Source organism: Balaenoptera musculus, chromosome 10 (assembly GCF_009873245.2).
Source record: "Balaenoptera musculus isolate JJ_BM4_2016_0621 chromosome 10, mBalMus1.pri.v3, whole genome shotgun sequence".
NCBI lineage: Eukaryota > Metazoa > Chordata > Mammalia > Artiodactyla > Balaenopteridae > Balaenoptera > Balaenoptera musculus.
This window is the reverse complement of record NC_045794.1, coordinates 77,380,039-77,407,575: the sequence shown is the minus strand read 5'-3', so window position 1 is coordinate 77,407,575 and position 27,537 is coordinate 77,380,039. Positions and strand designations below refer to the sequence as shown.

The window sequence follows — 27,537 nt, the reverse complement described above, 5'->3', positions numbered from 1 at the left end:
AAAGAGGCACAATAAATAAAGATGGTATGAATAAACAAATATCACTGATAGCAACTGGGAAATCAGAAGGCTGTTATAATATGCCAACATCTCACACAAAGACCACCACAAGAGAATAAGACACCAGTTACCAAAGCCCACTCAAAAAGAAATGGATAGGGACTTCCCTGGTGGTCCAGTGGCTAAGACTCCATGCTCCCAATGCAGGGGACCCAGGTTCGATCCCTGGTCAGGGAACTAGATCCTGCATGCATGCCACAACTAAGATCCCTCATGCTGCAACTAAGACCTGGAGCAGCCAAATAAATAAATATTAAAAAAAAAGAAAAGAAAAGAAAGAAATGGACAACCTGTGTAGCCCTGTTAAAGAAATAGACTCCAGATTCAGGAGGCTTTACTGGTGAATTTTACCAAACACTTAATGAAGAAATAACACCTATTCTACATAAACTTTTCCAGAAAAATAGAAGTGGGAAGATTTCACAACTCATTTTAGGAGGCCAGCATTATCTATATACCAAAGATAGATAAGACAGAAAACTATAGACCAATATTTCTCATGAGCATAGTAAAAAAATATTAGCAAATTGAATCCAGAAATCTATAAAAAGGATAATATGTCATGACCCACTTGGGTATGTTCCAGAAAAGCAAAGTTGGTTCAACATTCAAAATCAACCAGTAAAATTCACAATCTCAACAGACAAAAATATTAAAATCATATAATTATCTCAATACATGTAAAAAAAGCATTTATAAAATTCAACATCCATCCATTATAAAAAATTTCAGCAAACTTGGAATAGAAGGAAATTTTCTCAATATGGCAAACCTTATCTATAAAAAAAAAAAAAATTGGTAACATCATTTTTAACAGTAGAATATTGAGTGCTTTGCCCCTAAGATTGGGATCAAAGCAAGAATGCCCACTTTTACAACTTCTTTTCACCATTATATTGGAGGTTCTAGCTAGTCCAATAAGACAGGAAAATAAATAAAAGTATATAGATTGTAAAAAAAAAAAAAAAATTTAAAATGTCTTTAAGTGTAAATAGCATAATCATCTGCATAGAAAATTCTAAGAAATCAAAAATACAAATAGTTATGACAACAAATACATGAGTTTAGCTAGGTTTTAGGATACAATGTCAATATAAAAAATATGATGTTTTTCTATTTACTAGCAACAAACTATTGGAAATTGAAAATATTAAAAATACCACTCACAAAAGATTAAATACATGAAATACTTAGAGATAAATATAATCAACTATGTGCAAGACCTGTACCTCGAAAAGTAGATTTAATGCTGAGAGAAATCAAGGAAGAACTAAACAAACCAAGAGACAAATCATGCTCATGAATGGGAAGAGTCAGTATTGTTAAGATGTCGATTCTTCCCAAATTGAACTACTGATCAGCCTTTGTTGGTGGTGGTGGTGTAGAAATTAACAAACTGAATCTAAAAAGTTTTTGGAAATGCAAAGGACCTAGAAATGATTTTTGAAAAAAGAATAACAAAGTTGGAGGAGTTGAGTTGGAGTCAAAATCACTCTGATTTCAAGATTTATTCTAAAGCTATGGTAATCAAGAGAGTGCATATGTCTAAAGATAGAAATACAGATCAAAGGGACAGACCACAGAGTCCAGAAATAGATCTACCAAAATACAGTCAACTGATTTTCAACAAAAGTGTCCAGGTAATTCAATGGAGAAACAACAGTTTTTCAACAAATGGTGCTGGGGACTTCCCTGGTGGTGCAGTGGTTAAGAATCCACCTGCCAATGCAGGGGACACGGGTTTTATCCCTGGTCTGGGAAGATCTCACATGCCGTGGAACAACAAAGCCTGTGTGCCACAACTACTGAGCCTACACTCTAGAGCCCACTAGCTACAACTACTGAGCCCGCGTGCCACAACTACTGAAGCCTGCACACCTAGATCCTGTGCTCCACAACAAGAGAAGCCACTGCAATGAGAAGCCTGCGCACCGCAACGAAGAGTAGCCCCCGCTTGCCGCACCTAGAGAAAGTCTGCGCACAGCAACGAAGACCCAATGCAGCCAAAAATAAATAAATTTATAAAAAACAAAAACAAAAAACAAATGGTGCGGGCTTCCCTAGTGGTGCAGTGGTTAAGAATCCGCTTGCCAATGCAGGGGACACGAGTTCAGTCCCTGGTCCAAGAAGATCCCACGTGCCAGGGAACAGCTGAGCCCATGCGCCACAACTAGTGCCTGTGCTCTAGAGCCCGCAAACCACATCTGCTGAGCCCACGCGACACAACTAATGAAGCCCACGTGCCTAGAGCCCATGCTCCGCAACAAGAGAGGCCACCGCAATGAGAAGCCCAGGCACCGCAGAGAAGGGTGGCCCCCTCTCGCCACAACCGGAGAAGGCCTGCACAGCCATGAAGACCCAACACACCCAAAGGTTAAAACAAATAAATTTTTTTTAAAAATGGTGCTGGAACAATTGGATATCCAAAAAAAATTAACCTTGATTCTTACTTCATACCACACTCAAAAATTAACTTGAAGTAGATCACAGACCTAAATGTTAAGAAACAAAATTATAAAACTTCTGAGAAAACATAGAAAATCTTGTTGCCTTGGGTTAAGCAAAGGTTTCTTAGATAGGCAACAAACATCAGAAACCATAAAAGAAAAAAATTATACATTGGACTTCATCAAAATTAAAAATTTCTGCTCTTCAAAAGATAGTTAAATGAATATATCTCAATGAAGTTGTTATAAAAATAATGTTAAGAAAATGAAAAAATGCCACAGACTTGGAAAATTATTAGAAAATTCTATATCTGATAAGGGACTTATATCCAGAATACTTACAAAAAACTTTTACAGCTCAATAAGAATAATATTTAAAAATCTAACTAAAAAGTGGTCAAAATATTTAAACAGACACTTTCACCAAAGAATATAACTGAATGGCAAATTAGTTCATTAAAAGATGCTAATTTGAGTTTAGGGAAATGCAACTTAAAACATGAGAAGATACCATTGTACACCCACTAGAATGTTTAAAATTTTAAAAATTGACATGACCAAACATTGGTGAGCATACAAAGCAATAGAAACTCTCATATTTCAAACAATTTTGTTCATAATAGCTAAAGACTGAAAACAGCCCAAATGTTTGCCAACAGGTGAGTAAACAAATTGTCTACATCCAGACCATAGAATAATAGTCAGCAATAAAAAAAGAACAAACTACAGACACATGAAACAATATGAATTCATCTCAAAAGCAATATGCTAAGCATAAGAAGCCAGACACAAAGGGCTATATATTACAGGATTCCATCTACATGACATTCTGGAAAACAGGTCATATGTTGCCAGGAAATGAGGGTGGGTGAGGAGGTTGCCTGAAAAGAGCATGAGGGGACATTTGGAGTTGATAGAAATGTTCTATATCTTGATTAAGGCAGTAGTTACATGACTGTATACAATCAACAAAACTCATTGAATGATACACTGTAAAAGGGTAAATTTTATTTTATGTGAATTATTCCCCAATAAACCTGACTCTTAAAAAGGTAAAACTAGGGCTTCCCTGGTGGCGCAGTGGTTGAGAATCTGCCTGCCAATGCAGGGGACGCGGGTTCGAGCCCTGGTCTGGGAAGATCCCACATGCCGCGGAGCAACTAGGCCCGTGAGCCACAACTACTGAGCCTGCGCATCTGGAGCCTGTGCTCCACAATAAGAGAGGCCGCGACAGTGAGAGGCCTGCGCACCGCGATGAAGAGTGGCCCCCACTCGCCGCAACTGGAGAAAGCCCTCGCACAGAAACGAAGACCCAACACAGCCATAAATAAATAAATAAATAAATAAATAAAATTTTAAAAAAAAGTAAAACTAGAAAAGAACTACCTTGGAGAAGGACAAAAAGGAGGAAAAGGCTGAAATCTTATGTTATTCAGGCCAGGTCAGTGTACATGCAAGACTCCATCACTAAATAACCTTCCCTCTAACCTGTATTTTGGCATTTGTATGGTTCTCACTCTGGGAAGACAAATAAGGGAGGTAAGGGTGAGTTTTATCTCTGCAACTAAAAGGTCTAGGTACACCTCCCCATTTTAATTCAGGTCACTCAAGAAAGAGAATAGTTCAGGTTCAGTGACATTACAGATAGGAGAAGATACTGTTTTACCTTCAGTACTAAAAACAGGTTTAAAAATAGCACTCTGAACTTGATCTTAAATGTTCTCACCACAAAAAAGAAATGATAATTTTGTGATGGGGTGATAATCACGTAAATTATAAATGTATCAAATCATGTTGTACACCTTAAACTTAAACAATGTTATGTAAGTTATATCTCAATTTTTAAAATTAAAAATATAAATAAATGATAAAAATAGCACTCTTACATTTCCCCAGAGGGACTGAAGGTATTTTACACATGTGCATCCTTAGCTCACAATAGCTCTGTGCATGGGTAGAAATGCAGGGAAAGCAAGATGCTGTAAAACTGAATAGTTTTGCCCCAGGGAGGGGATATGGCTGGATTTCTATGTTGCAGAGATCACTCTGGCAGTCGTGGTATGAAACTGAATTTGATCTGGGCAACGCAAGATCGATAGACATGGTTGTTGAAAGCATCCCTTAAGGGATGATAAAGCCCTCACTCGGGGCAATGAGAGGTGGCAACTCAGTGGGACTTGGCCGTTGGTTGAATGTGAGGAGTGAGTGAGAAAATGGCACTGGGGATCACAGTAAGGTTCTGACTTGGTAGAGGATGTTGTTACAGCAAAAGAACCTGGGAAGAGAGGCAAGAGGACATGCTTAGATAGAGGAAGTGTTCCCATGTAGCACTTGTCCATGTCGATCTGGGCGTTTCATCTTGGTTTTTTCTATAAACCCTCCCTTCTCTGCCACAGGCCCTTCCTCTCTAGTCTCACATTATCTTAAATAATGAATAAAAATAATAAAGTATCTATTTTATGTCCATCTGTCCTGCATAACTGGCAGCTACTCAAGGGCAGGACCTGTGTCTTCTCCATTTTTGATCAAGTCCAAATTCCTTAGCGTGCTTGCCAGGCCTGAAGGACCCTGCTCCTGTGTCCCCCTCTTCTCTGCTGAGCCAGTCCTCTCTCACCTGCTGACGTTGCTACTCCCTCTGCCTGGAAGGTCATTCTGCCTCTCCCTTGTCACAGTCCTTCCCATACCTGCAAATCTCTTAATCATTCTTCAGGTCTCAGCCAAGCCATTGCTTCCCTTAGGAAAACTTCAATATTCCCCCAAGCCTGGTACGGGGTCCCTCCTGAATGTTCCTACAGCACCTCTACTTCTGGCTATGTTAACACCAACCACTCTATTATAACTGCTTGTTTTCTCCATTTGCCTGTAGGTTTCATAAGACCAAAGACTATGCCTGTCTTATTCACTGTGGTAGCCCCAGTTAATAACATTAATATTAATCATCATAATAACAATGACTAATGCTTGTTAAGTACTTAATATACGCCAGGCATCCTTCTAAGTGTTTTGATGTGTTAACTCATTTAGACCTCACGACAATCTTTCAAGGTAAGCCCTATTATTATCACGTTTTCAGGTTAGGAAACTAAAATATTGCGAGGCAAGTTAACTTGCTTGAGGTCAACATTCTAAGAAGAGTATTAATCAACAATGACAACAGCTATTTATCGTGTGCTCCCTAGTTCCTCGTGTGCTGCCGTCAGAGAAAAGATGTTCCATAAATGTTTGTAGAATTGATTTCAGGTGAGGAGATTGTACTCAAGTTGGCAGCTTGTATCTGGCAGAGAGGAGAGGGCAGACCAGGCAAAATTCTCATAAACATCCGGCACCTACCCCAGGCTTAGGTCTCAGGACACAGTGGTGAAAACACCCTCCAGCACAGCTGCTTTAAGGCCGTGAGGAAGGGGTTCCTGCCAATCAGAACAGCAAGAGGAAGATTTTCTATATCATTCATTTTATTTCCAGGCGACATACTCCAGACACAACCCTAGAATCCCTCCTCTTGATTTCTCACCCTGTGGAGATTTGTGACCCAGTGACCCTCCCACTTCCCCCTAAGATGATTCCACACCCCATCCTCACCTGGCCTTATAGTGGCCCTCTCTTGTGTGCACGTTGTGTGTCCTGAGGACTTCCTGGACAGCCACTCAGGCGAGGACACACCATTGTGAATAACGGATGTGCCCCTGACTGGGGGGCTCATTCTGCACGGAAGGGTCCCCAGAGCCACCCAGAGCTGAGTGAGCTGTACAGCAGTGGCTCTCAACCTCCATACACAGTCGTTACACCAGTGGAGGTTTTTTTAAACACCAGTGCCTAGAATGCCCCCCAAATGAATTAAATCAGAACCCCTGGGGTAGGCCCTAAGCACTGGTGTGTTTTAGTTCCTAGGAAGATTCCAAGGTTGAGACCCATTGCAGAGGCACTCAGTCTCACTCTCTCTCTGGGCCTTAGTCACCCCGCACTAGAATTTGAGAACAGTGTATTCTTTCTACAGCGGATGGGATGGGGCAAGCCTTGGAGAGCAAGCAAGGCCCCGTAAGCCTGACTTTAATAAAGCCTTGTGGAAATGAACCAGCCTTGCTGCAGTCTTGTGCTTCTGGACGTCTTAACCTGGTCTAGATGCTGATGGGAAAGTGGCCCCTCTCCACTTACACCTGAAGGGACAGGACGGGTGGCAGTGAGAAGTGCATCTCCATCCCCAGGACTGTATCTTGTCCTTTTCTGAATAACACCTGGAGCTGTCTCCTCCCTAAAGGTATTCATATGTCCTTTACAGAGCAGAAGCTCAGTCCCCAGGGGAACAAGGGGTGCAGTGGTCCACCCACGCCTCCTCACACTCAGCTTCTCCCTCTAGTGTCAATTTCAGAGGATCCAAGGTTGATATTTGTTAAGGCAAATGGCAGTATCCTTACACATTTCCTCTCGATGTGGCTTCCTGCCACGGCTGGCTTTGGTCAGAGGTGTCCCTCCCCACTCCCACCCCAACCCCTCCCCTGTACTTTTCAGTTCCTTCTCAAAATTGAGGTGACAGACAGCGGAGAGGAAATAAGCAGGAAACAACAGATGAAAGCATTAGACACACAAGCATTAGCCTGCACAAAAGTAGAGGTAGTGATGACAGTAACGATCGTTACTACTAGTGCTGCTGTTGCTGACAGCATTGTTCTAGAGTGTGGCCCGTGTTCTCAGCTCTGGCTAAGCCTGCTCCCCTGTGTCCTCTCCCCCAATCCTGTGAGGCAGAAGTGTCACCATTTTACAGAGAAGGGAAGGAAAGCCACAGCATGCAGCAATGTTTTGCCTCACTTAAAAAAAAAAGAATGATTACACGGTTCTCAGAAACACCTAGGAACTTGCTAGAAATGCAAATATCCCCTGTGGCCAGAGCGGGATTCATGGCGTGCAACCAGTGTAGCTACACACAGCCACGGGTTCAGAAGAGCCCGGCAGTTGAAGTTTAATTTTATCTTTGAGTGTTTCCTAAGTGAAGTCCGCTCGGACAACGGTGTAAGTTCAGGACCTTGGAGCCTCCCAGCGCTTCCCTGCCCGGGTTCTAGGCCATCTGCCTCCACCCTCCCTGCCCCAGGACCCTGCCTCCCCCCAACTCGGGGAAGGGGGCTGGGCAGCCAAGTGGCAGTGATGAGGGGAGGCTTGCATTTGCCATTGTCCTCTGCCCCCGGCTGGGCCCTGGGCACAAACACAGGGAGGGGAGGGGTGGGACATGCACCCCTCGCACCCTCGGTGCTCAGGCCAGGGCGAGGTGGCGCTGTCCCCATCCCAGGTGGGCAGTACCACAGTGACTTTTCAGGGGCCTCTCGCCGGCCCTGATGGGGATACTGAGCGCATCCTGGTGCGGAGGTTGCATTTCCCTGGGAAGCGGCGAGGGTATCTGTTAAGGGTGGACCGGGGCCGTGGGCCTGTGGGAAGGGGAGATGGACTTCCCCCCAGGACAGGGCCCTGCATTTTCTTTTTGCACTGGACGCAGTGAATTTTGCAGCTGACTGTCTCTCTGCCTGGGTCCAGACCACCTGAATCAACACTCTTATGGCCAGGCCCAGCAGTCTGGTTGAAGAAGCACCCCAGGTGATTCTGACGCACACTGAAGTTTGAGAACCACTGAGTCATAGGAAAGCTACAGAGAAAGCGTGAAGGAGGAGGTGGTGAGCATGGTGTGGGGAGCAGCGACAGTGGGAGTCACGGATTGGGCAGGAACCCCACTCCTCTGCTGAGTGACCCTTAGCAAGTTACTCGCCCTTAACGGTACTGTTTCTTTGGAGAACCCTGGCTTATACAATCACCTATGTCTCACTGGAATCTTCAGGCAGGAGCTTCCTTGATGACTGTTCCAAGGTATTTGTTTTACTTCCTTTGGAAGTAGGAGGTTCCTACTTCCTTTGGAAGAACCTCCATTTGAATGACCTCTCTCCTGCTGATTTCAATGGCTCAGTTCACTTCTCACTGGAACTTCCCCCAACACTTTCCTATCCTCCTCTGAATGTTACCTTGTAATCAGTGCTGTTGTGTCCTGTCCAGATTGCTTTTACCAGGCAGATGTGGGCATCCCACAGCTGCTGTGTCAGCTGCTACAGGCTTACAGCTGCCTCCTTCTCTGGAGAGTTTGCCCTTGACTCATGGGAGCCACCTTGCCCAGAACTGTTTGGGAGGTTATTCTATCCCCAGGGGCAGCTCACAGCCAATGGCTAGCTGATACAGTGTACGACAGCTCTTCCCCTGTGTGGTACTACATGTTGCTTTCTGACACCACTTCTAACACAAAATGTGTGGTTTTTCCTGACACCAACCAATTCTCCAACACCAACTGGGTATCCAACCACTCAGTTAAATTCTAACGTTATTTACTTGGAGTTAGCTGGCATCGGATCCCACAATTTAAAAGGCTCAGTCCCACCAGACGGCCCCCCGCTTCAGATGCCAGTCACAAGTGGGATCCCCAGGAGACCCACACTTCTGCCCAACTGATTACAAATTCAGGGGTTCCTATGATGCCCCCTCAAGTTTGATAATTCACTGGAATGACTCAGAGAGCTCCGGAAGGTGCTCCACTTATGTTGCAATTTACTACAAAGAATACAAATGAACAACCAGATGAAGAAGTACATAGGGCAAGTTCCAGAAGGGTCCCAAGCATAGGCGCTTCTGCACTATGGTGTTGGGGTGAGCCACCCTCCCAGCACATGGATGTGTTTACCAACTCAGAAACTAGAATTACCATATGATCCAGCAATCCCACTCCTGGGCATATATCCAGACAAAACTATAACTTAAAAAGATACATGCACCCCAATGTTCATAGCAGCACTATTCACAATAGCCAAGACATGGAAGCAAACTAAATGTCCATCAACAGATGAATGGATAAAGAAGATGTAATAATATATACAATGGAATACCACTCAGCCATGAAAAAGAACAAAATAATACCATTTGCAGCAACATGGATGGAACTAGAGACTATCACACTACGTAAAGTAAGTCAGAAAGAGAAAGACAAATACCATATGATATCACTTATATTTGGAATCTAAACTGTGACACAAATGAACTTATCTATGAAACAGAAACAGACTCATAGACATAGAGAACAGACTTGTGGTTGCCAAAGGGGAGGGGGTTGGGGGAGAGATGGAGTGGGAGTTTGGGGTCAGCAGATGTAAGCTTTTAATATATAGAATGGGTAAACAACAAGGTCCTACCGTATAGCACAGGGAACTATAGTCAATATCCTGTGATAAACCATAATGGAAAAGAATATTTAAAAAAAAGAATGTATATATATATGTATATCTATGTATATATATCTATATCTACGTATATAGATATATATTTCTGAATCGCTTTGCTCTACAGCAGAAATTAACATAACATTGTAAATCAACTATACTTCAATAAAAAAAAAAAAGCAACTCTCTGAACCCCATTGTTTAGGGGTTTTATGGAGGTTTCATTACGCAGGCATGATTGATTAAGTCATTGGCCATTGGGGAACTGACCTCAATCTCCAGCCCCTCTGCCCTCCCCAGAAGTTGGGAAATGGGGCTGAGATTTCCAACCCTCTAATCATATAGCTGGCTTTTCTAGTGACCAGCTCCCATCCTGAGGCTATCTGGGGCCTCCACAGGACTCATATCATTAGCATACAAAAGATAACTTGTAAGGGTTTTAGGAGCTCTGTACTCCAAAATCAGGGACAAAGACCAGATATATATTTTTTATTATACCACAGGCACAAATCATCCTTTAGAGCTCCTCATGGGATCAGGCTCCAGCTACACCCACTTCTTTGCCTAGCTTCTCTCCTGTCCTGTCCTTCTCGGCTCACAGCCTCAAAGTTTTCACCCCAGATCCCTCCCTCAATAAAGCCCACAAGCCCTGCTCTAGCTGTACTTCCAGGAATCCAACCTAAAACACACCCATAGCTTTCTACTCCCCACAGGTATCTGTGTGTCTTTTACATGACTTCTTTGACAGGGAGTTCCTTGAGATTTGATCCATATGTAATTTACCTTTGCCTTTCTGTAACACCTACACAATACCTTGCATAATAAATTGTCAATAAATTTTCTGGAATGAGTATTTCATATTTTGAAATCATTTGCATGGATGGGCAGGATTGTTAAACGACTGACTTATCCTTCAATTCCCATTCTGCACCCTACCCCCCAAAACTTGGTGCACAAACAGTTTAATTCTCCCCCGTGAAGAGGAGGGCAAAGGATTTCAAGGAAAAGCTCAAGAACAGGTCCCTGTGGAAATACCTCCAGGCCATTCCTGTCTGGTGCCGGAGATAGAGAAGGCTGTTCAGTGCCTCGAGTATTTTTGTTCTTTCCAACTTCTCTGCCCGATGAAGTTAAACAGTCCCTAAGAGTAAATAAATGTGGCAAAGATAAAACAAATATTTTTTCCAATTGGATTGGTTCATTCTTTGTGTGGGTTCAGATGAGGGAAAAACCAGAATGTTTTGATTAAATCCGCTGTTGCCATGAAATGATTTGCCTGTTTACTAATGGGGTGTCGTATTTCTTGTCATTATCTATCGAAGTGAGAATTCTTGGCATTGAGGACAGGACTGCTCTGAATAAGAAAGTGGCAAGGTTCCTCAACCTAATGTTCTTACTATGTTACAAAGTGTAAAAACACTGAATCAAAAGCAACAGGGAAGTACAGCCCTGCATAATTGCAGAGTAGAGAAAAAAGAGAAGTAGGTAGGCTCTCTCTTATCTCTTTTAGGAGTCTTTCCTTACTGGTGTTTCTGATGACTAATTTTTTCACTTTCCTTTCACATGCATCTTACCTAGGTGCTACTATGATTTGATTTCCTGATAAGAAGAAAGATGGTATTGCTCCCTGTAACTCCCACAGTCTGGGAACTATGGTTCTCCTTAACCTAAAAGGTCTGGATGATCACATGAGATGCTACTGAATTCATGATGGGGGTTGTTTAGTTGTTAATCATCCAGAGTGACGGTGGTCCCATAATACTGATGACGATGATGATGATGACGACGACAGATGACCTTTATTGGATGTATCAGACATTGTTCTAGGACTCTACGTGTATTAATTGATTAATCCCCATCACAACTGTGAGTACCTTTATTATCCCCATTTTACACATGAAAAAACTAGGCCTCGTACATGTTAAATAACTTGCCCCAGCATAGATGATGTAAGTGACAGAGCTGGCTTTGACCCCAGGGAGTTTGGCTCCAGATCCAGGGTTACTAACCTCTATACATACTGCCTAGTCGTAACAGCAACCATTAACATTTGCTGAGCCTTAACCACATGCCAGTCATGATTATTAATTTTATGTATTAACATTGTTAAATCTCATAAAAACTCCATCAGATACATATCTATCATCCTCTTTTACTAAGGCACATAGAGGTGAACTTGCCTACAGTAACTCAGCTGATGGGTGAGGGAACCAGGTTTCCAGGCTAGGTGGAGTGCCTTCAGAGCAACACTCTCAAGCTTTTCTGCTCTTTCTGGCAGGTGCTTTGAGCTTTGGTGTTTTGGAACATGTGCATGCTACTATTGACAACACTTTGTAAAGTATATTCTGTCTCCCCTAGGAAAATATCCAGGGAGCCATAGAACAAGAGATCCCAGAGATCTAGTCTACAGCACCCACCTGTCTGGTCTGTTTGCTTGCCCAGTATTTCCCCCTTGTTTTAGTAAGAGTGCTCTAAAATTTTCCTGTTGAGGAATGTACTAGTTTTCTATCATTGCTGTAACAAATTACCATAAATTTAGTGGCTGAAAATAATACAAATTTATCATCTTATTTACTTACTTCTGGAGGTTGGAAATCAAAAATAGGTCTCGCTGAGCTAAAGTCAAGGTATCAGCAGGGCTGGGTCCTCCTGAAGCCCTTGGGAAGAATCTGCTCCTCTGCGTTTTCCAGTTTCTAGAGACTGCCCGCATACCATGGCTCATGGCCTCATTCCTCCATCTTCAAAGCCGGCAACATCAGGCCAAGTCCCTCTCATGTTACCATCTCTCTGGTTGTCCCTCTTCTGCCCCTTTCTTCCACTTTTAAGAATGCTGGTGATTATATTGGGTTTACCTGGATAATCTCCCTAGTTTAAGGTCACCTGATTGGCAACCTTAATTCCTCTTTGCCATGTAACCTATTCACAGTTCCTTCCAGATTGGGATATAGACCTCTTTGGAGTGGTGTTGAGAGCATTGCTCTATGTGGCACAGCGAAACTCTCCTTTTCACTCCTGGGTCATATATTCTGGGTTTATCCAACCCAACAACCCTGGCTCACAGCGCAGGCTTGGGACTTTTACTGGATTTCCTGGCAAACAGCCCCTACCCACACATCCTGCTTTTGATGAGCAGATCACTGCTCACCTGCTCTGAAGACGGGTCAGGGGTGGGGCCTCTCCCTGACTGGTTGGAGCCCTTTCCATTCTGGCTGTTAAATAACCAGACGATCCTCTCTGCTGCTGAAGGGGATGAGCTGGTAGCTGGTGTGTCCACCTTTGCCAAAATACCGGACCAGCATTCTTAAAAATGAAGCCTCTTCCTCCTGCTGCTGCTTTCAGGGAGCTACTATGCAAGTATGCAAGTACTCTCTAAAAAACAAAGGCTGTAAGATCTCTTTAATGATATTCAGCTTAGCACTGTTTGGTCCTTTGTTTAGTACTCACTGGCTTGAGCTGAGCATCAGGATGGTACATCAATGTCCAACATTGATTTGGATTCTTTCTCTAGCCTCCCCTTTGTCATTCTCAGCATCCCCAAAGTCGTCTTCTTTTTTTTTTAATGCAGTAAAATATGTTTACTAGGATTCGCCTGAAAGACCCCTTATTAGTTAGGTTTCTGCTACCTAAATGCTGTGTAACAAATTCTCCAAAGTCTCAGTGGCTTAACAAAAGCATTTCTTTTCTTCCTCACAGGTCTGTGGAGCAGTTGGGGCAGCTCTGCTTTGGGTTACGGATCAGGATCAGGTCTACTCCACATTTCTCTCATTTTCCTTGGACCAACAGCTACCTGGGACAGTTCTTCTCATGGTAAAGGACAGGAGCACAAGGGGCCAAGCCAAACTACAGGAGCATCTTCAAGGTCTGTGCTCATGTCATGGCCACTAACATTCCATTGCCCAAAAAGTGTCATATGCCAAGTCCCACATCGGAGGGTGGGGAAATATACTCTGATCTCTCCAGTGGGAGGCACTGTAGAGCAACATGGCAAAGACTGGATGCATTCCAAGGTGAAGCGAATTGGGATAATCTAATCCTATCATAGACACCCTCCATTTTGATATTGTCCTTCTCATTCATAGAAAAGGAGAAAATAAGTACATAAGAGGTCATTTCAAGGATTTCTGCAAAAATTTTTTTACATTACCAGGATTAGAAAGATTTCACCCCATCTCCTACCTGTAGATCCGATTTCATGGGATTGTGCAGGAGCACAGTACCCTCACACCCAGAAAGACCCCACATTTGGTTAATGCTCTGCTGTCAGTATCTTGAAGTTCTTAATGTTTTGACCAAGGGGCCCTGCATTTTCCATTTGCACTGGCCCCCACAGATTATGTAGCCAGTCCTGCCTATACATGCTGTATTTATGGTCCCAGATGGTAGAATTAATGTTCGGAATAGTGGCCCTGAGACCTGTACGTTCCAGAATGATCCAAAACTCAATTGCAATTACCATGTATTTTTGTTCATTCAACATGTTTACTGGGTGCTGTTATAATTCTAAGTTTTAGAGAGAAAACCAAGAACTAACCAGCCCTGCTCTCATCGGGTTTACATTGCACCATCCTTCCTGCTATCTGCCACTGGACAGATGACTTTCATTATAGCCATTAAAGGGAAATCCGATACAGACATTCATAACAGAGTGTGCCATAGATCATGTATGCTGAAGGTCACAAGCAAGTCCCAGCACCCAGCAGGAACTCCTTCCATCCCAATCTTTTCCTCTCAAGAAGGCAAATCAGAACACAAGTGAGTAAGAGTGCCACTATTAGCTCATCTTAAAGCCACTCTGCTTTGTCTTTATCTGTGAAAGCTAATAAATCTTTCACAACTTTGCTACTTTGGATATTATCCTAGTCTCTGAAGTGACAAAAATATCCATTTTAGAAAGGTTTTCAACCATAAAGACTGAAGTCAAAGAGCAGACCGAGTTTCTGGTTAACATTTCCCAAGGGCTCTGCAAATACTGCGAGAAATGCCACTTTGTGACAGCTTCAGCCAAACACCAGGCTCCTGCTTCAAGAGATCCGCTCACTACTATGTTGCTCAGAGGAGTGGAAAGATGTCGAATTGCTGGTCTGCTCGAAAGATCAAAACAGGTGTATTTCATACTCAAGCAGCAGGGATCCTGCCCTGGGAAGGAACCAGTCCCTTTCCTCATTTGCTTGCTTTACAGAAATTCATGCCCTTAGGTCCAATACCGCCACCCCCCACCCCAGACCAGACTTTCTGCTTCCAGCAAGCCCAGCTGGACTCAACATGTTCACAACCCGCACAGATGCCTCCATGATACAGATGGCACCACCAGCTCTATCGAAGCCTGTTTCTCCTGCCTCCTAGGGCCTAGTTCTCAGACATTAGCCTACATCAGAATCACCTGGGAGCTTGTTAAACACTGATTTCAGGGCTCTAGCCTATGGTTTTTGATTCAGTTAAGTCTTGGGTAGGTCCCTTGCTTTCCTGGTAAGTTACCGGGTGCCTGCTGCTGCAGGTTTGGGTACCAGCCGTCGACAACTACTGCTCTAGGGCATCGCCTTGGGCCCTGAAAGCCTGTCCTCAGTGCAAAAGATCCTCATTCTCTTTGGCTTCTGACCACCCCCTTCTCAGCTTTCCTCAATTCCCATTCATTCTTCACCTCCCTTCGATAATCCCCCTGCCTTACATGCCACTGAAAGCATTCTCCCTGAAGGCAAACACGGTGCACCTGCTGCCAAATTCAACAGACGGGCATCACCACTTGGGTGCCTCACCAGCCACGCCACAACTCAGCATGTCTGAACTGAACTCCCTGCCTTTCTCCCTGCACTCTTGGTCTGGTGTTTGAAGCTGCCCAGCTGCATGTGTTCCCTTCCTTCTGGTGACAGTATTGCCCTTACTTGCAGCAACTGCTTCTCCCTGCTCGGTGTTGTTCAGGTGTGATTTCCAATGGAACCCTCCTGACATCTTGATTTTGAACTTCTGGCCCCCAGAACTGTAAGAAAATTAATTTCTTGTTGTTTTAAGCCACCCGGTTTGTGGTGATTTGTTACAGCAGCCACAGGAAACAAACACATGCTAATTCCATTCTAATGGCCTGGGGGGGAGGGGGGGAGGGGCGGGGGCAGGGGAACCCTGCTTAGGAGATCTGACCTAAGATACAGAAAGGGGGAAATTTCGGGCTTCCCTGGTGGCGCAGTGGTTGAGAATCTGCCTGCCAATGCAGGGGACATGGGTTCGAGCCCTGGTCTGGGAGGATCCCACATGCCACGGAGCAACTAGGCCCGTGAGCCACAACTGCTGAGCCTGCGCGTCTGGAGCCTGTGCTCCACAACAGGAGAGGCCGCTATAGTGAGATGCCCGCGCACCGCGATGAAGAGTGGCCCCTGCTCGCTGCAACTGGAGAAAGCCCTCACACAGAAACGAAGACCCAACACAGCCATAAGTAAATAAATAAATAAGTAAAATAATAATAATAATAAATTTTAAAAAAAAAAAAAGGGGGGAAATTTCAAAGCTTCCTCAGGCAAAGTCTGATTGCTTAAAAAACAGTCCATCACCAAACCATCCCGTATGAAGATAGTTACCATTTTGGCACGATAACTTAGCCAATCAAGCACTCACAAAGTAGGACAACTATCTCTTACACCAACCCTGTTTATTTAGTCTCCTGAAGTTGTAGGGCATTCTCTCTGTAGAGAGAGGAAAGACTTTCGCTGTATAATAAATTAAGAAAAAAAAAAAAAGTTTAGTTTCACTGAACAGTCCTTTCTTAGAAAGCTTACAATTAATTTCCTTTGTAATTTCCGGTGATAAGTGCTGATAGCAGATTTCCTTGCCAGCTTTTGTAATCCCAATGACATCACAGAACCTCCATCACTGTAGAAAATTGTTCTTTTAGGTGGCAGTGATGACATCAACCACTACAAGGGGGGAAAAAAAGAAACAACAGGAAATTCTACATTCAGCTGTAAACTGATAAATGAAGGAGGAACTGGTTGTTAAAGTAAGTTCCCTTAACTAAAGCCAGTAATTCTCAATTACTTGGCTTTATTTATTCGACCTATTTATTTCTATAATCTCACTTGTAGTACAAGTCCCTAGTCAAAAAGGCTCCTCACTCCCAAAAAAACCCAGGGATTATAGGTTAGAACCCCTCACTTTGGGGGATCCCGAGGTCACGTTGCCTCATGTCAGGCATAAGCAGAGGAGCTGAGAAAGATCCAGACACAGGGCTAGGATATAATTTTTAGAATGGAAGGAAGGAAGGAAGGAAAGGAGGGGAGGGAGGGAGGGGGGAGAAGGGGGAGGGAGGGGAGGGGAAAGAAAAGAAGGAAAGAAAGAAAGAAGAAGGGAAGAAGGAAGACAGAAAGAGGGAGAAAGAGAGAGAAAGAAAGAAAGGAAAGGTTAAAAGAAAAGAAATAAATACAGAAAGTCAATAAACATTTGAGCTGGGCAACCTAACAAACTGTATTAGTCAGGGTTCTCCAGAGAAGCAGAACCGACAGGATGTGTGTATATAGAGACTGAGTTTCATTTTATTACAGAACATCATGTAGAGTTTGATCTCATTTATATACAATTGAAGAAGTAAATTGCTATATTTCCTGGAAAGGACATTTACCAGAATCTTAATTCTAGTTATCTACGAGTGGTGGAATTTCAGGTTATTTTTGTAACATTTATTGGGGGCATACTATGTGTCAGGCATTCTTTCAAGTATTTTACATGGATTAAATTCATTCAATAATCTGTATGGTTTGCATTTTTAAGAAAACCAAAATCATGTATCATTTTCCCAAAAAAACTATGAAGCAGTTTTTTAAAATATCCCTTCTATTCTCATACATGGGCAGCCCTTGTTTCCCAAAGCTAAACAACCTTGGGACTACTGAGAGTCTGAAACTGATGTATGCAGATCCCACCCAGAGTTATTACTCAAAATCTCACCGTTTCACAAAAAACTGATGCTCTCCCATTGCTATTGGAGTGTTTTGTTTTATTTGATTGTTTTCATGGCTCCTCTCTTGTTTATTAAGAACTGGGTAAGTGAGTAATATGTTCCCTTTTAACCCCAATCTTACTCTTAACCCTCTCCCACAGACGACCCTTCTCATGTATTTAGTTTGCATTCTTTTGTTTCTGTGTGTTCTTATAAAATATGTGCTGTTTGGTAAGCTCGTATTTTTAATTGACCTAAATGGTTTGACTTCACATCTCATTCAAGAGTTCTCTCTGCCACATGCCCCCTACAACCACCCATCCAGTGCCTGCACCCACTTAATGCTCTCACTGTTTCTGCCGTTGCTGCCTCAGGGATTCCTAGAGTTGGAAGAGTGCTCTCCATCATCCCTCCGCCAACCGCTCACTCCCAATCCCCAGAATTTAAGGTTCATTAGACCACCCAAAAGTCAACCTTGTTTTTTTTCATTTGTGTAGCCCTCTTCCCTGAGAAACTTGCTCCAAGTTCTTCATTTGCTCTCCTGGAGGGAATTGCAAAGCTAGCAATGATTGCCAAGCTAAGTAGCAAAGTAAGGTCCCTGGACAAGGCACTATCTGCTACCTCTCTCACCTCCAAGTAACTCCTCTGCCCTTCTAAGTCACTTTCCCTTCTCCACTGGGTTGAAGCAGCCTTGTTTCCCAACTTGTGCTAATGCTTATCTCAGGAGGCTGGATCTTCATTCCCAAGATTCCTTTACTGAATCTTCCAGAAGACCTAACATGTCCTTCATCAGATCACAGGACTTATAAGAATGTATGTGATGAGTTCTCTTTCTATAATTTCTGCGTTCCACTTACCCTATTGGCTGCCTTTAACTTTAGTCTGATGTAATCTGCAGAAAAATGCTAAGGGTGGGGCATGGTCAGAGGGGATTCATCTCAAAGTTAATGAAGTTTGAGTTTCAAAGCCCCTACCTTGTAAAGGCCCTAGGAAAAGTCCAACGATGCTCACAAGGGCATGTGTTTTTGTTAAATTTGCAAAATTAAGACATTGTAACCGCAGTCAGTTAAGACCTCTGTCCTTGTTCTCTGACATTCCTCCCATCACAATCTCCCACGTGTCAGGGAGCTTTGGAGAGTCCTTGGACATGTTGGGATCTGGCTAAAGGAAAGTTGGCTTGGGGATACACATAGTGGGGTTTAGTAGATGTAAGCACTGTCATGTCTTCTTGTTATAGTATTTGCAACCTAAAATTGTATTCTTTTCTTAAAGAGGGTTTCCAAAATTATAATGCCTCCCTTCACCTCCCAAAGCTGGGTCTTCCCAGTCAGTGAAGCCCAGAGAAATTTGCTTCAGAATCCATGTATCCCTAGGGGTGACCTTGGACCTTGCTGGCTCTGTCCTGATCTTTGTTTTGAAACATTCCTGTTGTAGGTGGACCCCTAATTCCACTGAAGCGCAGCGCTTGGCTCAGAGTATAGCTTCCAATCTACACCTTTTTGTCGATTTTCTTTTTGTGCCTCTCCCCACTGCCCCCCTACACACACACACACACACACACACACACACACACAAACGCGCGCACGCGCACTCGTCTATATCTGGTGAAGTTGCATCTTCTATTTAAGTTTCAGAAGAATACTAAGTATTTAAGATTTAAGTAACTGGAGTGCAGATTGGCAGTGAGCCAGCTGTTTGAGCTCAAATGTACAAGGCAAACACTTCCAAGAATGCCCACAGCTGCCAGTCTCAACTTTAGAGGGCAAGAGGAGGAAACAGGCTTACATGGCAGATGTTCTGTCTGGGTGTCTCTCTGGAATTGAGGCTGTTTGATGAGGCAGAAATATTTTCAACTCTTCACCTAACAAAACAGTGAAGGAACAAAACTCTTTTAAATTAGAAAAATCTCTCAAACCAATATCTCAGCAAAATTTTTAGCACATACACCAAAAAAAGTGCTCAAGAACTATTAAGTTAAGTTAATTCTCCTTTTAGAGCAAAGCACCACCCCCCCACCCCAACCCTGGCCGTCATTGCAAATGGACTCTGTTTCCATCTAAAATGTCCTGGGAGAGACGTCTTTCCGTTGGCCTACATTCAAGGTCAAGTTTTTTGTTGGTTTTTAGGGAGGAGAGGGGAGAATTGCTTTCATCTTCTTTCCCTCTTCAAAATGCCTTTCCAGAAATGTTAACCCTACCTATTTTTTAAAAAAATGTTAACCTCCATTTCTCTGGCAGACTTTCAAATCATTTTTTCTGGTTATAAAAATAATCTATCCATCTATTACTTGAACAAATATTTACAGAGTACCTACAATATCTCGGGCCCTATTCTAGGTACTTCTTTCACTAGGAGAATTTTCCCTATCTTATTAACTAGACTTTGCAAACACTTTAATATCATAATATTTATGATAAGCAGACCCCAGAATTTATTTAGCCATTCTCTTTTTGTTAAACACTTAGACCATTTCCAATATCTCCCTATTGTAAATTATGCAGCAATGACCATCCTTGCAATAGTCTCTTGTCTATATCTATGATTATTTCTTCAGAACAGATATCTAGGAGTGGAATTACTAGATCAAAGGGTATGAACACTCTAAAGTTTCTTAATAAACATCTTGGCAGAGTTTCTGATGCGTATTACCACCTTTGACTTCCTCAAATCTTCATCAAAGGGAGAATCACTCACCCCTATTTAAAGACAGGAGAGTATCTTCCATTCCTTCTACAGAGATTTGCTGATTCCTAAAATAATTTCATTTCCTGGTGGCGATAAAAGTAATCTGGCGTGATAAAACTCCAGTTGTTTTCCTGAACACCTATAGTCCTTTTGGTACTATACTCATCCTCTAGGAGCACATTTTTGCACTCTTTTTGCAAAGGCAAAATACTTAGAGAAGAAAGAGTATCCACACACTCATCTGCTCATTGTTATCGCTCTACGCAAACAAGGACTCAACTCAGAAAGGAAATCACTCATGAGAAATATGGAATCATGCAAAGGTATGTAAGATTCGAGTAATCATCTTCATTCCTCTACATATTGGGGGGGTTTGAGGAGGAGAGAGGATGTATAGTTAAGCATCTCCCTGATTAGCCTTGCTCACAATAACAGCACATGGAGTAAAGGAGCCTTCCCACCTCATCAGCACCTCTGCTCTGGCAATTCAACTGGTAAAAATGCCTCACGGAGGCGCTTTTCAATATATAAGCAAATTTCATCGCATAGCATTTTATCCTCTAATTTTTCTTCTGGAACCACTTCATTCCCTGACTCTCTACTAAGAAGAATTTCTGCTTTCCAAGAAAACCAGTGCTGTCTTGAGAATGCCCCCAGTATTCTGTCCTCAAGAAGAAAAACTAGGGGAAACAAAGAAAACTAGGAGCAAGTCCCCTTTGATGTAGTTCAAGGTGGAATACTTGCTAACTGCATTGCTTTGTAGTCTTATTTGGATCAGAAGCCCTTTTAGCAGGGATTTCATTTATATAATGGTCTGCTTAAGACAAAGATTATTAAGATTGAAATTCAAGCTCTTCTCTTTCCTGGAAGCCAGGCAGCCTAAACATAACTGATTGCCTGGTCTTTTTTTTTCTCCAGCTGAGTCCCGGCTATGGAGAAATCCATGAGGAGGACAAAGAGTTTCTTCTCTGCATAAACAAAAGGGGTTTTACCGAAGTGGAGGACAGAATCTGTGGTGTGGTAAGGGACAGCACCATCATTCATTCATGCAACAGTGACTTATTGAATGCTTGGTATGTGCCAGAAACTAGACCAGGCACTGTGTGAGAGAAACAGACAGATAGCCTGCTCTCATGGAGCCTGAGCTGAGTGAGAAGCAAACACTAAACAAATACAGTTGACCCTTGAGCAACATGGGCTTGAACTGCGCAGGTCCACTTATATGCAGATTTCTTTTTTTAAGTTTCTTTCAAATACTACAGTACTACATCACCAGGGTTGGTTGAATCTGTGGATGCTGAACTGTGGATAGGGAGGGCCGACTATAAGTTATATGTGGATTTTCCATTGTGCAGAGGGTCCGCGCCCCTAACCCCTGCGTTGTTCGAGGGTCAGCTGTACTCATGCCCATGAACATAAAACCACAGTCTTGGTGTGTGCAGGGCATCGAGAACGCAGAGCTGTGGATGCTTATGATGAAGGATTTACCTTAATGGGGAAGGCGGGCAGCTGTTGCTGGAGTTTGGATCTGAAGGATAAGCTGGAAAAGAGGCAAGAAAGTGTGTATCAGGCAGAGGGAAGAGCATGAACAGAGGGGCTGCAGTCAGAGAGTGAAGAGAAGGGGGGAGTTTGTGGGATGACCCCATGATCAAGGTCATGCAGGGTTTTGGTCTTCATCCTAAATGGGTCTTTAGACTGTTAAAGCCCCTATTACTTGACAATTCCACTCTTAGGTATTTACCCAAGAGAAATGAAAACTTATATCCCCAAAAGACTTAACATGAATATTCACAGCTGCCTTAAAATAGCCTAAAACTGGAAACAATCCAAATGTCCATCAACAAGAGAATGGATAAATAAATTGCAGTATATTCATACTCAACTGAAAGGAATGAACACCCAACAACACAGAATGCCGTCCAGAAGATTATTTTGAGTAAAAATAGCCAGGCACAAAAGAAGTCCATACTGTGTATTTATATTTGTATGGATCCAAAAATGGGCAAAACTAATCTATGGTGATAAAAATCAGAAAGTGTTTGCCTCTGGGTGTGGGAGGCTGGGCAGGGAGTGAAATCACTGGAAAAGGGGAGCAAGAGAACTTTCTGAGGTGATAAAAATGTTCTATATTTTGTTTGGGGTGGTGATTTCACAAGCATATCCAATTATCAAAACTCCTCAAACTGTACTGAAGATCTGTGCATTGTATTATTTGTATAATATATATCAAAGTTTTTTTAAAAGTACAATACACATTAAACTGTTTAACTACAGGAATGACATCAGATTTGCAATGTGAATAAAGCCCCCTGGCTGTGGTCTGGAGAACGATAAGAAGGGGCCTGAATGGAAGTGGGTAGATCATTTCCTCTGCTTTATTCAAATTACCTAGAAGCTGGAATACCCCCGAGCATCAATGCATATCATCAATGCATATTCTGTCCTTAACAGAGGAGAATTCAGACTTCTCCTTGCTCACCTCCTCGAGGAGTTGTGCAAAACAGTTGTCAATGAACCACAAAGGGAATTTAGCTGGAGAAAAAGGTTGGAAAGCTGGGGTAAGAGACTGAAGAAACCACAAAGGCAGTAGATTGAACCAATTCTATTACACAGAATCTTTCAAGGCAGGATTAAAGTAATCCTGTTTGTTTTTAATATTTCAAATCTGTAGAATGCTTTCTTGGGTTCTATTCCCCCATCTACAATTTTCTTCTGAAATTAAGAATCTAACGGGCTACAACTTGCTGATGCAACAGGAAGCAAAAGTTATCTTTTACCCATAGTTGGAATGAACAGAATTAAAATGAGATAAGACTGAGTCAGCTTATGTCTCAGAAAGAACACAGGCAATATTATAGCAATCAAAGAGGGTTTGGGGACAGGCGGCTGGGGTTGTAGGATCCTAAAGGGCTTATCCCAGGCACCACCACAAAGTCAGAAAGGCACCTGTTTGCTGAAGCTTTAAAAGAACCACAGAAGCTAAGCATTTTAGAGCTGGAAAGGATTCTTAGAGGGCATTTCAGCCTATACATTTCACCCATGAAAGCAGGAGTAAAGGGACTAAATTACCCAGGAATATTCATAACTAACATTTGATTAGCACTTTACCAAGTACTTCCACATTTATTGCCTCATTAAATCCCCATAAAGTGTTGACAAATAGCAATTGTTAATTCTTCTTTTCAGAAGTTGGGGCTCAGAGAGTGAAGCAGAGAAAGTGAATTCTTACTGATGTATGAGTTTCTCTTCTTCTTCTAGGGTGCGTCACTAGATCACTGTTCCTAGCTCTCTTGCAGTTGGAGGAGTAGAGCAGCAGAGAACTAAGTTTCTGCCCAATGAAATATGGCAGAAGCCCCCTCCTTTAGGGCTGACCCACCATACAATCCTCTCTTCACATTTTCTCTTCTCCTTTGCCTGGCATCCAGATGCATGGGATCCAGTAGAGGAGTTCGCGGCCTCAAGGGATGGTGAAGCCACCCACTGGAAGGAGCCTGGGTCTCTGAATGACTCTGTGGAGCAGAGATGTTTTTCCCATTGTGAAATTGACCCAAGTGAGAATATAGCAGTAATGAGAAATAAGCCCTTCCTCTGTCCAGGCGCTGACGTTTTGATGTTGTTGCACCAGTTAACCTAAATAACATAAGAAAAACTAAGGGACTCATGCAAAATCCATATATTAATTTATTTAACAAAAAAATGTAAGGGCACCTACCAGGCACTGGTGGGGGACCACAGACACCTAAGGGGATGGGAGGAACCCCCAGCAACTGGGTAGGATGTGGGGTGTGGGGTGAGTGAAGGGGGAGGAGAAGTGGAGGTGGGACAGGACTGGCGCCCGAGAGGCGGCTGGGGGAGGGGAAGGGATCCCACACCCAAAGAGGGAAACTGGGGGACCATTGGGAGGGCAGAGGATCAAAAGGGAGCATGGCCAGGTTTCCCCTCTACACTCGGGTCCCCAGGAACCTGCTGAGATCCCGGGCCTGATCCTCTGCCCACCTAGGCTCCCTCCAGCTGCACGGGTCCTGCCTGAGGGACAGGGAGGGAGGGAAGGGGGAGCAAAAGTAAAGGCCGGACCTCAGGGATTGGCACCCTTGAGGGGTGGCTGGGGGGACAGGAGGAGTTCCTACACCCAGTGGGACCCACCCAGGGTTAGGGGTCCAGCGGCAATGGGGGGGACCCTGGAGGAGACGGTGGGGGAGGGGCACGAAAGAACGGAAGGGAATGGGGCCAGCGCTTTCCCTGTCCACTTAGGCACCAGGGAGCCTGTTGGGCTCCTGGGCCTAATCCTCTGCCCTCGGAGCCTCCCTCCTGCCCCACAGAACCCGAGCCCCGTCCCTACACCCCCACCCAGGGCCCCACCTCTACACTCGGAGACCCCGTCCAACGAGCTGGGCCTAAACCCCACCCACACACCCTCACCCAGGGCCTTACCTCCAAACTCCGGAACTCCACACTCCAGAGGCCCTCCTTTCCACGCGCTGCCTCTCCCCTTCCCCACAGGCCCTAAGCAGAGGATCCGCCCCACGCTTGAACGTCGCCCCACCTAGGCCCCGGGTCCTGCCTAAGTTCCACCCCCGCCAAAACTCTGCCCCATAGCCAAGGCTTTTTTTTTTTTTTTCCTTTTTTCCTCTTTTAGACTGGGGTTCTGTTGTACCTTGTTGATTCATTGTTGTTGATTCTTTTATATTTTTCCTAATAAATCTTTTACTTTTCTAATTTTATTTTATTCTTTATACTTTGTTATTGTTCTCTCCTTTGGCTTGTTCTCCCACCTCCATTTATTATTGTTTTTCTGTTGTGGTTTTATTTGACCTTTTTACAGTTGTTTCAATTATAGTTTTATTTTTCCTAATATATTTTTTATCTTTCTAATTTTATTTTGCTTTTTATTCTTTGATATTATACTGCTCCTTCTTTTCCTTCTTTCTTCCTTTTTTTAAAAATTTAGTCATTATTTATTTATTATTTTATATTTTTGGCTGTGTTAGGTCTTCGTTTCTGTGCGAGGGCTTTCTCTAGTTGCAGCAAGCGGGGGCCACTCTTCATCGTGATGCACGGGCCTCTCACTATTGTGGCCTCTCTTGTTGCGGAGCACAGGCTCCAGACGCGCAGGCTCAGTAGTTGTGGCTCACGGGCCTAGTTGCTCCACGGCATGTGGGATCTTCCCAGACCAGGGCTCGAACCCATGTCCCCTGCATTGGCAGGCAGATTCTCAACCACTGTGCCACCAGGGAAGCCCCCTTTTTTTTTTTTTTTTTTTTAACCACACCACAAAGCTTTCGGGATCTTGGTTCCCAGGCCAGAGGTCGGGCCCAAGCTCCGGTAGTGGGAGCTCTGAGTCCAAACCACTGGACTAACAGAGAACCTCAGACCCCAGGGACTATCAATTGGAGTGAGGCCTCCCGGAGGTCCTCATCTCAGCACCAAGACCCAGCTCTAACCAACTGCCTGCAGACTCCAGTGCTGGACGTCTCAAGTCAAACAACCAGTAAGACAGGAATACAACACGACCCATCAAAAAAAAAATAAAATGACAAAAAATATGTTACAGATGAAGGAGCAAGGTAAAAGACTACAAGACCAAATAAATGAAGACAAAATAGGCAATCTACCTGAAAAAGAATTCAGAGTAATGACAGTAAAGTTGACCCGAAATCTTGGAAACAGAATGGAGAAAATACAAGAAACATTTAACAAGGATCTAGAAGAACTAAAGAGCAAACAAACAGTGATGAACAACACAATTATTGAAATTAAAAATACTCTAGAAGGAATCAAATCAGAATAACTGAGGCAGAAGAATGGATAAGTGAGCTGTAAGATAAAATGGTGGAAATAACTGCCAGGGAGCAGAATAAAGAAAAAAGAATGAAAAGAATTGAGGGCAGTCTCAGAGACCTCTGGGACAACACTAAACGCACCAACATTGGAATTATAGGGGTCCCAGAAGAAGAAGAGACAAAGAAAGGGTCTGAGAAAATATTTGAAGAGATTATAGTCGAAAACTTCCCTAGCATGGGAAATGAAATAGCCACCCAAGTCCAAGAAGCGCCAACAGTCCCAGGCAGGATAAACCCAAGAAGAAACATGCTAAGACACATATTAATCAAACTATCAAAAATTAAATACAAAGAAAAATATTAAAAGCAGCAAGGGAAAAGCAACAAATAACATACAAGGGAATCCCCATAAGGGTAACAGCTGATCTTTCAGCAGAAACTCTGCAAGCCAGAAGAGAGTGGCAGGACATATTTAAAGTGATGAAAGGGAAAAACATACAATCAAGATTACTGTACCCAGCAAGGATCTCATTCAGATTTGATGGAATAATCAAAAGCTTTACAGACAAGCAATAATTAAGAGAATTCAGCACCACCAAAAGAGCTTTACAACAAATGCTAAAGGAACTTCTCTAGGTAGGAAACACAAAAGAAGGAAAAGACCTACAAAAACAAACCCAAAAAAATTAAGAAAATGGTAATAGGAAAATACATATTGATAATTACCTTAAATGTAAATGGATTAAATGCTCCAGCCAAAAGACATAGACTAGCTGAATGGATACAAAAACAAGACCCATACATATGCTGTCTACAAGAGACCCACTTCAGACCTAGGGACCCATACAGACTGAAAGTGAGGGGATGGAAAAAGATATTCCATGCCAATGGAAATCAAAAGAAAGCTGCAGTAGCAATTCTCATATCAGACAAAATAGACTTTAAAATAAAGACTATTACAAGAGACAAAGAAGGACACTACATAATGATCAAGGGATAAATCCAAGAAGAATATATAACAATTGTAAATATTTATGCACCCAACATAGGAGCACCTCAATACATAAGGCAAATGCTAACAGCCATAAAAGGGGAAATCGACAGTAACACAATAATAGTAAGGGACTTTAACACCCCACTTTCACCAATGGACAGATGATCCAAAATAAAAATAAATAAGGAAAAAAATTAAAAAAATAAATAAATAAATAAATAAATAAATAAATAAGGAAACACAAGCTTTAAATGACACATTAAACAAGATGGACTTAATAGATATTTATAGGACATTCCATCCAAAAACAACAGAATACACTTTCTTCTCAAGTGCTCATGCAACATTCTCCAGGATAGACCATATCTTGGATCACAAATCAAGCCTTGGTAAATTAAAAAAAATTGAAATCGTA

The 27,537-nt window shown here is 42.9% G+C and overlaps 1 protein-coding gene across 3 annotated transcripts in view; it reads right to left on the bottom strand.

Moving 5' to 3' along the window:
* Positions 1-27,537, bottom strand: part of SOCS2 (suppressor of cytokine signaling 2) — a 59,671-nt gene that overhangs the window by 13,412 nt on the left and 18,722 nt on the right. Inside the window, exons 1-4 of one of the 3 annotated variants that reach the window (XM_036865888.1) lie at positions 23,578-23,949; positions 21,837-21,888; positions 19,449-19,524; positions 16,507-16,644 (exon numbers count right to left, since the gene is read on the bottom strand). The gene's annotated coding sequence lies outside the window, so the exon portion shown is untranslated. Of the gene's footprint in view, positions 1-15,621; positions 15,639-16,506; positions 16,645-19,448; positions 19,525-21,836; positions 21,889-23,577; positions 23,950-27,537 lie in introns of those variants that run through there. The other 2 variants (XM_036865889.1, XM_036865895.1) reach the window with 2 other exon arrangements.